General features: G+C 47.0%; 1 pseudogene; it reads right to left on the reverse strand.

Annotated features, from left to right (window-relative positions):
- Window positions 1–2843: 2843 nt before the first annotated feature.
- Window positions 2844–11667, reverse strand: part of LOC112395960 (40S ribosomal protein S3 pseudogene) — a 46791-nt pseudogene continuing 37967 nt past the window's right edge.

Raw genomic sequence — 11667 nt, forward strand, 5'->3', positions numbered from 1 at the left:
CGGGCTGCACAGGCTCCCGGGAGGGGAGGTGTGGCTAGTGACCTGTGCTCGCACACAGGATTGTTGGTGGCAGCAGCAGCGTTAGCGTCTCATGCCCGTCTCTGGGGTCTCTGCTGATAGTTGCGGCTCATGCCCGTCTCTGGAGCTCGTTTAGGCAGTGCTCTGAATCCCCTCTCCTTGCACACCCCGAAATAATGGTCTCTTGCCTCTTAGGCAGCTCCAGACCTTTTCCTGGACTCCCTCCCACCATTAATTTTTAAGGCCAGTGGATTTCTGCTCTAAAAGAGTTTTTACTGCCTGATCCTCGCAGAGGTTCTCCAGGATTGCCACAGACCGAGGTCCCAGAATCTATCTGTACTGTACTGAAGTTACTTATACCTGTCAAGTCAAAGCGCTGAGACAGCGAGGTGTGCAGTGAAGAGAGGGTTTACTCACAAGGCAGTCCAGCGAGGAGCAGGAGAACGAATCCCAAATCCGCCTTCCCTGAAGGCAAGGGGCTCAGGGTACTCCAGCATCTGTCTTGTTGCTTTAACTCAGTGGTTCTCAACTGGGGGATGATTTTGCCCCCAGGAGACATGTAGCAACATCTGGAGACAGTTGGGTTGTCATAACTAGGGGGCGGGGGCTACTAGTAACTAGTGGGTCAAGGCCAGGGAGGCTGCTAAACATCCTACAGTGCACAGGACAGTCCCCCATCGGAGAATGATCTGGCCTCAGTTGTTAGTAGTGCCAAGGTGGAGAAACTCAGGCTTAACACCTCAAGCAGTTCTGATGATCCAACAGGTTTCAGAACTAGTAGCTTTAGATAGTCCAAGAAGATGGTAAGACTGGAAAAGATTATAAATGAGCCATTATAACTTACTGGCAAGAATAGTCACTAATTACTGAATCTAGCTTACATTTCAATTATCCGAAGTCTTGAGAAAGAGAGTGGGTTGACCGTAACAAACATCGTACAAATTTTGCCCCTCCTGTTTCTTGCATTTGTGTGTGGTAGGGATGGTGGGAATAGATATAGATACAGATATATAGATATAAAAACACATATATATTCTTATTCTCTAGTCTATATACGTGAAAAAGTGGTATTACTGAAAACAAGATGGGGTGGGTACACGTGTTAACACAATATTGTAAATCAACTATACTTGAATAAAAAAATGCGTACGCGTGGCTTGCAGCATATTCAGGGGGAAGTAATATTAATAATGGAGGCGAGAAATGCTTGGATGTAGGTTTGTTCCTTGCCCAATCTTCTTTGCAAAAGTCTGGAGTCTCCTGGTGAATACCGAGATTCAAATATTGATTCAGGGACTTCCCTGGTGGTCCAGTGGGTAAGACTCTGCACTCCCAATGCAGGGGGCCCGGGTTCAATCCCTGGCCAAGGAACTAGATCCCACATGCCGCAACTAAGAGTCCGTGTGCCGCAACTAAAGATCCCACATGCTGCCATGAAGATCCTGCATGCTGTACTAAGACCCAGAGCAGCCAAAATAAATAAATAAATAAACTTAAAATAAAAAACAAATATTGATTCAGTAGGCAGAAATAGAGAGTTTCTCCTGTACCTACTTGATACAAAGGTTTCCACTAATGAAAGTGAAAGGATTTTTATTAGTTTTTTTTTTTCTTTTTCAAACATTTCCTAAGGTTTCTGGGAACGGCAGTTGGTGGTGAAGAGAAACCATCACCACAGGTTTAGAGGTAGGTCAGAGGTCCATCTTTTTTCAGACCCCTATAGCTCCATGACTTCTCTCCTTACATGCATGTCCACTCTGGAGAAAACTTATATAAAAATAAGATAGTATTCGGGGCCTTATTTCTACCTCCACTCACTCATTCACACATCCAGTATTGCTTGAGAGTCTGCTATGCCAGGCACTGTTGTAGGTGCTGAGGCTACAGCAGCGAACAAAAAAACAAGACCCTACCCTCATGGAATTTCCCTTTTGCTGGGGCAGATGTACACACAAAAACCAAACAGCTACTCTGTGTAAAATTCATCAGGGACAGATGGGCGGTGTGGGGGGAAGTGAAGCAAGGAAAGGAGAAGAGGGAGCATCAAGGGTGGAAGTGCGTGTACATTTTATGGTGGATGGTCAGGGAAGGCCTCCATGAACAGGAGACATTTAGGCAGACAGCAGAAGGAAGCAAGGGAACCAGGCTAGCCAAGTGGTTATCCGGATGAAGAGCATAGATGGCAGTGGGAACAGCAAGTGCAAAGGCCCTGGGGTATATAAGAAACAGAACAAGTGACTATCTTATGGGTATGATTGGTTTCAAAACTTTGACATTTGTTTTAGGGGCTGCTGGGGAGTTTGTAAAACTAACTTGGGTACTGTGACTCCTTTTCTCCCCACTTGAAAATAAAAAAGTGACCATCAATTAAGGTCAGATAATTATGCAGATTTTTTTTGGCATGAAACAGAAGGATGTGTGCTCTTCATCTCTTTCTGAAAGAAAACATAATAGGGTCCGTGCTCAGGGAACCATTGTGCTTCTGGGACATCGGAGCAGCAAGACAGCACAGCAGCATCCCCTCCGCAAAGGACTACGGGTTTTGGAAAGAGAGAAAGGAGAGCTGAGTCCAAAGCTTGGTCCTGCAAAATGCAAAAGAATAAACAGAGACACCGACCCAGGACTTTTGCTAGTTGCACAGACGGAGTGTCTCCACCCCCGGAAAATCCTTCATGCTTGGGCGGGAGCCAAAAACCAGTGAGCATTACTGTGAAAATGAGGACTGTGTCCACGGCCTGTATACTCTTTTTTTTTTTCTTTTAAAAAGATTTTTATTAAATGTCTTTATAGAGCAACATCCAGATCCAGCGGCCAAGGAGACCCTATTATGCTGTGGGTACCGGCTGGGGCATGGCAGGCGGCTCTGGCTTCCCACCCTTCTGCTCGGAGATGGAGGTGGTGGGCAGTATTTCTTTCATCTTTGGGTTCCACGATGCTCACATGATCAGGCAGGGGCTTCTTAGGGCCAGTCTTACCAGTCGGGTCCCAAGGCAGCATGATCTTTACCTTGTGCCCAGCACACGTCATGGCGCACGGCAGTATCGACATAGTAGTTAACAGGGTCCCCACTGTGGATCATCAGGCCGTCCACAAACTTCATGGATTTAGCCCTCTGTCCTGGGAGTTTCCCAGACACCACGACCTCGCAGCCTTTAGCCCCACTCTCCACGATGAACCACAGCACACCACAGCAGGCCCTCCACACAGCAAGGCCTCCTAGGAATTTGTAACGCAGAGGCTCTGCCTGGGCAATGGCGCACAGACTTCTTGTGGCCACCTTTTCAGCATAAAGCTCTACACTGCCCTCAGGGAAGCCAAATCTCTTCTGAACCACAACAGTCAATTCCCGGATCCGCCGGCCCTTCTCACCAAGAACATTGTGTGTCCTGGTGGCCAAGATAATGATTTCTGTCCTGGTTGGTGTAACTCGGACCTCAACTCCAGAGTACCCATCTTCAGCCAGCTCCCAAATGAGAAACCCGTGCAGTTCAGCTTTGAATATGCCGTCAGCAACAAACTTCCTCTTCTTGGAAATCTGCACCGCCTTCTTGCCGCCACGCGCCGCCGAAAGAAGCCTGTACACTCTCTTAATTAGAATATATTGGTGCCTGTTCAAGGTGGATCGATGAGCAGGCACCTTGAGCACCCTTGGGGAGCTGGGTAAAGAGCAGTTCTCAAAGAAAGGGCTCTTCAAGAGGCCTTAAGAGGGAACGCAAGAGGTGCCAGGAGAACAGAAGGCGGCCAGTGCCAGCCCTTTCAAAACTCGCAACAGGAGCAAAGCCTGATCCCTCCCTGGTATGTTGTACACGTTCCCAGATGTGGCCCTTACAACTTCAAAGCTCCACTCAAACTCAGTCACCTCACGGCCATGAGATGTCACCAAGAAGAGACATGGTTTTGTTTGTTTTTCTTTGTCTTTTTTTAGCAGCGGATCTTCTCTCTGACATTCAGACATTGTCTACACGTGTCTGACTTTCTGAGATTGTTTGGGGGGGAAAAAAAGCCCAATTATTCAAATGTCTGGGTCAGTGGTTCTTAAACTTCTGACTACAGAAGGATGCCCTGGGAACTTGTTAAAAATACCAGTGTGAGGCCCCATACCCCGGAGGTGAAAAATGTAGGTCTAGGAATATGCATTTTTACATTCCCCCAAAGCCATTCTGAGGCTTGTAGGTCGAAGGACCTTACTTGGAAAAACACTGGCCCATCCCCTCTCCCTCCCACCAAAAGGTCCTTTTCCTCACTGATAAAATGTGGTTGTTTGGGGAGAGGTGAGGGAGCGAAGGAAGACACGGAAGTTGCCCAGATTGCCTTGTAATTCTCTCAGACTGTGGTTCCTGACTGCAGAAAGTCTGTGTCTACGGTATTCTGTTCCCAGATTCAGGCACTACTTGACTCAGTACCTAGTTGGCTACATGGCACAGCTTGAAGACAGCCTGCCCAAAGCTGTTGTTCCTAATGCCCTGCCCAGCATGGCACTGGACGTCGAGGCGTCCCCCCTACGAGGACAGGAAGGTGCATCAGCCATACCACGTGGCTGGCAGGGACCCTTGCCCGAGCACTAGAGCGTGCAACCCAGAAAAACAAACTGGGAAGTGCATTAGTGTGTCCCTGTTTCAATGAGCCCCATCCATCTGATTCCTGTCCTAGCCCAGGCAGTCAGTTTGTATTTTCTTCTATTTGACCCAAAGCAGTGAGTGAGTAGAAAGAGAAGGGCGCTGGAAGTGGGGAACCCTGCTGGAGCCCCCAGAGTAGACCCTGAGTAGCTCTGTGACCTTAGCAAAGTCACTTCTTTTCCTCTGAAGAATCAGAAGGTGGGTGAAAGAAAAACTTTGGAAGGCCCTTCCTCTCCCACCAACCAGGATTCCAAGAGCAAAGGAGTGTTCATGGTGAGCTTGCACCGTGGAGATTCAAACCAAGCATGGCGTGCTCGCCAGGCAGTGGGCAAACCCAGCAATTGGGGCCGTGGGACACAAGTGACAAGCTTAGGTTGTGAGGACCCAGAATATCAGGAGACAGGCCAGAGGAGGGCCTGGGGAAGAAGGGAGAAGAATGTATAAGCCAGGGTTTCTCCAGCTCGGCACTGTGGATATTTTGGCCCCAATGATTCTTTGCTGTGGAGCAGTCCTGTGCATCGTAGGTTATTTAGCAGCATCCCAGGCCTCTACCCACTAGACGCCAGGCACATCCCTCCTCCCCCACCTCCAGTTGTGACAACTAAAAATGTCTCCAGACATTGCCAAATGTCCCCTTGGCAACAAAACTGCCTCTGGTTGAGAATCACTGGTTTAAATGAAACAACACAGTATGGCTTTATCCAGCTTTATCCTCTTAATAATCACCCCACACGCTCAGAAGGAATATATGTAATTTCTACTAGTGTACCCTAAAACTATCACTGCTCAGCTATTTCACTTGTTCACAGTGTCGGTCTGAAAGGTAAAGACCACCGCTTCCAATTCCAACCTCCAGCAAATTAAGATATACGGGAGGTTAGATTAAATTAAGATTAAATAAAGGGGAGCGCCAGGGGGTAAAGGGGTGAAACCCACCAAAGGAGCAGAAATGTAGGGTAAGAAAAGTCAGAAGTCAGGGCAGAAGCTGGGATTACAGATGGTCAGTCTGGGCTAAAAGAATGAGGAGACCCTTGAGGGTGAAGGGAGAGATGTGAGGGTGAGAGAGAAGGAAACTGGAACCTACAAAAGACTGAGGAAATGTGGAGAGTGGGAGACTGGGCCATAAGGATGTGTGTCTCTGTGTGTGTGTCTGTTGATATCTGTGAGTCTATGTGTGTTTCTATGTATCTGTTTTTGTCTGTGTGTCTGTGTGTCTCTGTATGTGTGTCTGTGTGTGTCTGTGTGTGTGTGTGTGTCTGTGAGTATCTGTCTGTGCCTGTGTGTCTGTGTGTCTGTGTGCGTCTGTGTGTGTCTGTGTGTACGTGTGTCTGTGGCTGTGTGTCTATCATCTGTGCATCTGTCCATGTGTGTGTCTGTCTGTGTGCCTGTGTCTTTGTGTTTCTGTGTGTCTATGTGTGTCTGTGTGTATCTATCTGTGTGTCTGTGTGTCTTTGTGTGTGTCTTTGTGTCTGTGTGTGTGTCTGTGTGTGTCTGTGTGTGTCTGTGTCTTTGTGTGTGTGTCTGTGTGTATGTCTCTGTGTGTCTGTGTCTGTGTGTGGCTCTGTGTCTGTGTATCTATCTGTGCGTCTGTGTGTGTCTGTATGTCTGGGTGTGTGTCTGTGGGTGTGTGTCTGGGTGTGTCTTTGTGTGTGTCTGCGTATCTGTGTGTGTGTCTGGGTGTGTGTGTCTCTGTGTGTGTCTGTGTGTGTGTTTTTGTATCTGTGTGTGTCTGTGTGTCTATCTGTGCATGTGTCTGTAGCTTTGTGTGTGTCTGTGTATCTGTGTGTGTCTTTGTGTGTGTCTGTGGATGTGTGTCTGGGTCTGTGTGTGTCTGTGTGTGTCTTTGTGTGTGTCTGGGTGTGTGGGTGGGTGTGTGTTTTCAGCAAGTTTCTCACGGTGGAGGCAGAGAAGTCTCTACAGATGGAGGATCACCATGTTCTGAGGAGAAAGAGACTGGATGGAAAGGAGGACTAACAGCTGAACACAGGAGACGAGAGCCGCAGGCCGGAGCCGGCAGGAAAGGCTGCCCCCACGGGGTAAATGACACCCGGAACCCCCGCGAGGGGATGGCGGCGATGACGGCTCGGGAAATGGAAGCGGGCGGCCACTGCCAGCCCCACCGCCACTCACTGAACACCCACCGAGTAGACGTCGAGGGGCCACTAAGTGCCAGGTGCCGCGTTAGCTCCTGAAGGTCTAAAGAGAAAAAGCCCGGGCCCTACCCTCAGGAGATCAAGGTCTCCAAGGCCAAGCTTGGGCAGAGTCACGGCTTTCGTGACTGCCTCTCCGGAGGAAGCGCTCTGAGACTCTGGGTTCCTGCTGCTTAGAGGATGAAACGGCAGAATCAGGAAAGAAAAGCTGCTCCCAGCACACTCCCTACCATCTTCAGTTGGCTTGAAAACAGCGATGGGGATAAAAGACTTATATAAGGTTCCAGAAAACCTCTGGCCACCCCTCCCCTTTCAAGGCCACCCCTCCCCTTTCTTCAGAACGAAGCTCTCTGATGTACAGCCCTGAATTTTCAGTGAGACCCTCTTACTGTCAAGTCAGCTGAATTTCTGTGAATTTTAGATGCCCCAGGGTTGGGTTGCTGTTTTGAATTAGTTCCTCTTGCCAAGGGATATAAGCAAAGGCTCCCGAAGGAAGCCTGCAAAAACAGCTCATTACTGTGCAATCCATTTCCCCGCCACCTCGCAGAAGATTCGAGCGGAAAAGCTTTGTTGCCACCGTCTGATAACAGAGGTGATGGCCTGAATACTAACCAGAAAGCCGCAGAGAAAGAAATGTTTTCTGAGAAAATGTGTCTCTTCTGCAGGTAGGAAAACAACAAGACAGACAGACAGACAGACAGACACACACACACACACACACACACACACACACACAGAGGTCTCTGTTCACAAATCTCAAGTGGGGAAAGCTGCGTCTTGGGAAGGACTGGGAAGGTGAGGTCTGGGAGTCTGGCTCGTAAAAGCCGATTTCAGTGCCTCCCTTTTGCTGCTCACATACAGGGCATTCAGTTTGCTCAAGTGAATGCAAACAAAGGAATAAATTTGTTTGAAAGGGCAGGCTTCATTATACTCTAATTAATGTAAATCTCACCCACAGAGAGGAACCAAAATAAATAGCTATAGTAATTAAAGTTTAGGGGTTTGGTTTGGTTTGGTTTGGTTTAGAGGGGGGTTAGTTCGGGGTGTGTCTGAAAAGGATTCAGATTTGATGGAGTTTTAGGAATGGATTCTTGTATAATAATCTTTCAAAAGCACGAGCTACCTATATCAGTCGGGTGGTTGTCCCTATTCCAGGTCAGTAGAATCCTTCTTCGCTCGGAAGGAAAACACTATGTTCCCACAAGGGGTTTTGGAAAACAAAGAGACCAACGTTAAGTACCAGAGTTCCTAAAATATGAGAGAAAAAAAGGCCTAAAACAATGCAGGGGAAGAAAATTAAATCATTAAAGCACTGTCACATTGAAATAACCAGACCAGCAGAGCTGAATGATCAAAGCTGAGTTTATTACTCACCAGGCAAGGAAAAACAGTGTCATATCAAAGCGAGTTCAGTGACTCTCTGCAAATTTCCCCAAGCAGAAGGGATGAATAGGGTCAAAGGAGGAATTTTTCTCAAATAAGGCAGGATTCTGAAAGGCATTATTTGATTGGTTAAGACTGCAATTATAAATTCTCTTTGGGGATTGATCATTGCTTGATTTAGGTCACAAAAGCACAGGCAAAGTTCTCAAAGCGGTCCAAGATCTGATGCATTGGGGTTCTGTCAGGTTCAGGATCAGGTAATAGCCCCTGAATAATAAAATCCCCCCCCCCAAATAAAAATAAAATCCTAAGCAATGACTAGCAATTTCCGAGTTGTATGTTTCAAGTCGCCCTAATGATCTAACACAGGGTATCAGGATATCAGCAAGGCAAGTCTAATGAACACCCACATTTCTTTGACTTGCATGGCAATTAATGCCATGCTCGCTTCCATCTGTGACATATCCACACTGCCTGGTGAGGGAACCAAACATACAAAGATCTCTGATGAGGAATCAGCAAGTACAAAGCCCTAGGAACTGAAATGAGCCTAGTGTTTTTGATAAACAGCAAGAAGGCCAGTGTGGCCAGATCAAAGTGAGGGAGGAGGAGAGTGATAAGAAATAAATTAGGTAGGGTCCAGATCTACCCAGGACGTGGACTTTTATTCCAAATGTGATGGAAATCCACTGAAGAATTCTGAGCAGGGAAGTGTCATAATCCGATTTACAACTTTTAAAAGGTTACCTTGTCCGATGTGTGAAGGAGATTCTCTAGGCAAGTAAAAGCAGAAGCAGAGAAAGCCATTCAGAGGCTTACTGTGCTAGTCCAGGAGCTGATGGTGGCTTAGGCGAGGAATAATGGGGAATTATGGATAGAGGTCAGATTTGTGATCTATTTTGAAAATAGAGCTGACAAGAATGCGTGAGGAAGGTGGGATGGGAGGAAAAGAAGGAAATTAACACGATTTCTGGATTTTCAGCCAGAGCACCTTTTAGGAAGGGTGAACACTGGAAAAGTAAAGGCTTTAGGGGATCACTGGAAGTTCATATTTGAACACGGTAAGTTGGAGATGCGGGTGAGACATCCAAGTAAATATGTATACCAGCAGCTGGACATATTAATTTGAAGCTCCAGTGAAAGGCAGAGATATAAATTGGAATCTTTAGCATATAGGTGTCATATAAAGTCATGGGACTGGTTGAGGCCATTCAGAGAGTAAATATTGAGAGAGAAGGCAAAGAGAGGAAAGGAGGGGAGAGGACAGAGAAGGGGGAAAAAGGAGAGGAGAGGAAATAGCAGAGGACTGAGCCATGACAGTATGTAGAGGTCATGCTGTGGTCGTTTGTTTAGATGGCAAATATCACAGCATGTTCCTATGCTGGTGGTAGAGAGGGGAGAATTCATGGTGCACAAGAAAAGGGAAGTGAAGTGAACGCACAAAGTCCTCAGGTAGCTGTAAAGGGGTGGAGGGGATGCACAGGGGACAGGCTGACCCTAGACAGGAGCAGTGACAGACTAGTTGCGGCAGGAGGGAAGGGAAAATACAAGCTTATAGATGCCTACAAGCAAGCGAGTCGACTTAGTGGCAGTAGGATGAGGCAGTCCTTTTCCAAGTGCTTCCACTCGATCAGTGAATTAAGAAACAAGATCATTAAGAAGAGGGGGATTTGACAGCAGGCAGTAGAAGGAATTTTTGAGGACAGAGGAGAAGGTCTGAAATAGTTGTCTCTGAGGATGGGAGAGCAGACAGGGCAGGGGAATATTCCACAATGGTCAAGGAAGTTGAAATTTACAGTCATCGATTTGAAATGAGGCCAGTAAGCAGGGTTGTGTGTTTTTCTCCAGTGACACGCATCTCCTCAGAAGTAAAATGGGCAGAGTTTTGGGTTTAACCTGGGTCTGGAGGATCAAGTAACTTAGAGGCCAGAGGTTCAAGTAGAAGATCTCCTTGGATGGCAAAGCTGCAGGAGAGTCATCCCCAGACTCGTAGTGGAGAGGCAGGGGAGGAAAGAGCCACAGGCTAAAATCTCCATCAGAAGTGAGGAGGTGACCAGGATGTCAGCAGATGTAATACAAGGTCAGTACTAATACACAAGGCTAGTAATATGGTGGCGTGTATGTCAAAGGAGCTTAGTGTTTGAGGAGGAGGGGTGCAGGGAGAGCCGGGGCAATGTCCTCCCCCCATCTCCGGGGACATCTGGCAATGCCCAGAGACATTTTTAGTTGTCACAACTGCAGGGCAGAGAGAGTACTCGTGGTTTTTAGGGGAAAAGGCAGGGAGGCTGCTAAACATCCCACAGGGCACAGGACAGCCCCCAACAGCAAAGAATGATCCTGCCCAAAGTGTCAATGGTGCCCAGGTTGAGAAACCCTGAGTTAGATCTGGAAGGTAAAGGGAACGTTCCCATCAGGGGTTTCCCAGCGGGCAGAGTGGAAGGGCTTGAAGACGGAAGAGGCTGCGGGAAGCTGAGCTGGTGGATGAGATGAACAAAGCCCTGTGGAGAAAAGGCGTGGGCAGTCACAGGGACTTGGCAGACCGGCTGCTGATGGTGACCGGGGGATGTAAGACATCATGGGCTTGGTCCTGAGGAGAAGGTGGAAGAGCGGTTCTGGTCACAGCCTTCTTCTTTGCAAAGTTGCGGGTGGAAGTGAGGAGGGCAGGATGGGAGGTGGAGGACAGACCCCTGGTCCTGCCCACAGCCCCTGGGCAGCCAGGGGAGAGGCGGTCTTAACCTGAGCTTAACCTACGTTTCAAATCTAGTCCATGAAAAGAACAGTTATAGTGTAGAGTATCAAGACAGATGTCTATAAATGGGCAAAAAACTCAAAGTCATAAAATTCATTTTAATTGTCACATTTTGAAAATGATGGAAACCGAATATCTCTGCTGTGATTAAAAAAAAAAAAACTGTAAAGTGTTACTGTGCCAGATGAGTGTACCTTAAATGTGTCATTTACATTTTGACAGTTTCAATGTTCCCTTTTTATTCCCTCCTTTGTGCTAGAACACTGCAAATTCAGGGGAATTTGTGGCTCTTGGTGTTAAAAGACATTCTCCTCTATTTTCATAGAGTTATCAAGTTGAAGAAAAAGCTACAGATTTCTTAGAAATATTTTTCGCCCAGAAACAGATGAATAATTTCACTGAGATTTTTTTAATGAATATAATGTTAATGAATACCCACTCTGTGTCAAGAATTGTGCCCCAAAGAAATATAGTAGTTTAATTATAGCATTTCTAGTTATTTCATTAAAACTAATTTTTAATTCTCTCAGGCCAAATCAAGAGGCTCAAAAAGTTTAAGATGATTATTCAAATTAAATGGTAATGTTTTAAACTTTATGAGGATTTTAAAATTTGCCCATGAAGTAAATTTCACATTTTAAAAAGTGCTGCTTCAAATTAAAAATATATCTGTCGTTTGGGCTTCCCTGGTGGCGCAGTGGTTGAGAGCCCGCCTGCCGATGCAGGGGACGCAGGTTCGTGCCCTGGTCCG

The sequence above is a fragment of the Neophocaena asiaeorientalis genome, unplaced genomic scaffold (genome assembly GCF_003031525.2).
Source record: "Neophocaena asiaeorientalis asiaeorientalis breed wild unplaced genomic scaffold, Neophocaena_asiaeorientalis_V1.1 scaffold194, whole genome shotgun sequence".
Classification (NCBI taxonomy): Eukaryota; Metazoa; Chordata; class Mammalia; order Artiodactyla; family Phocoenidae; genus Neophocaena; species Neophocaena asiaeorientalis.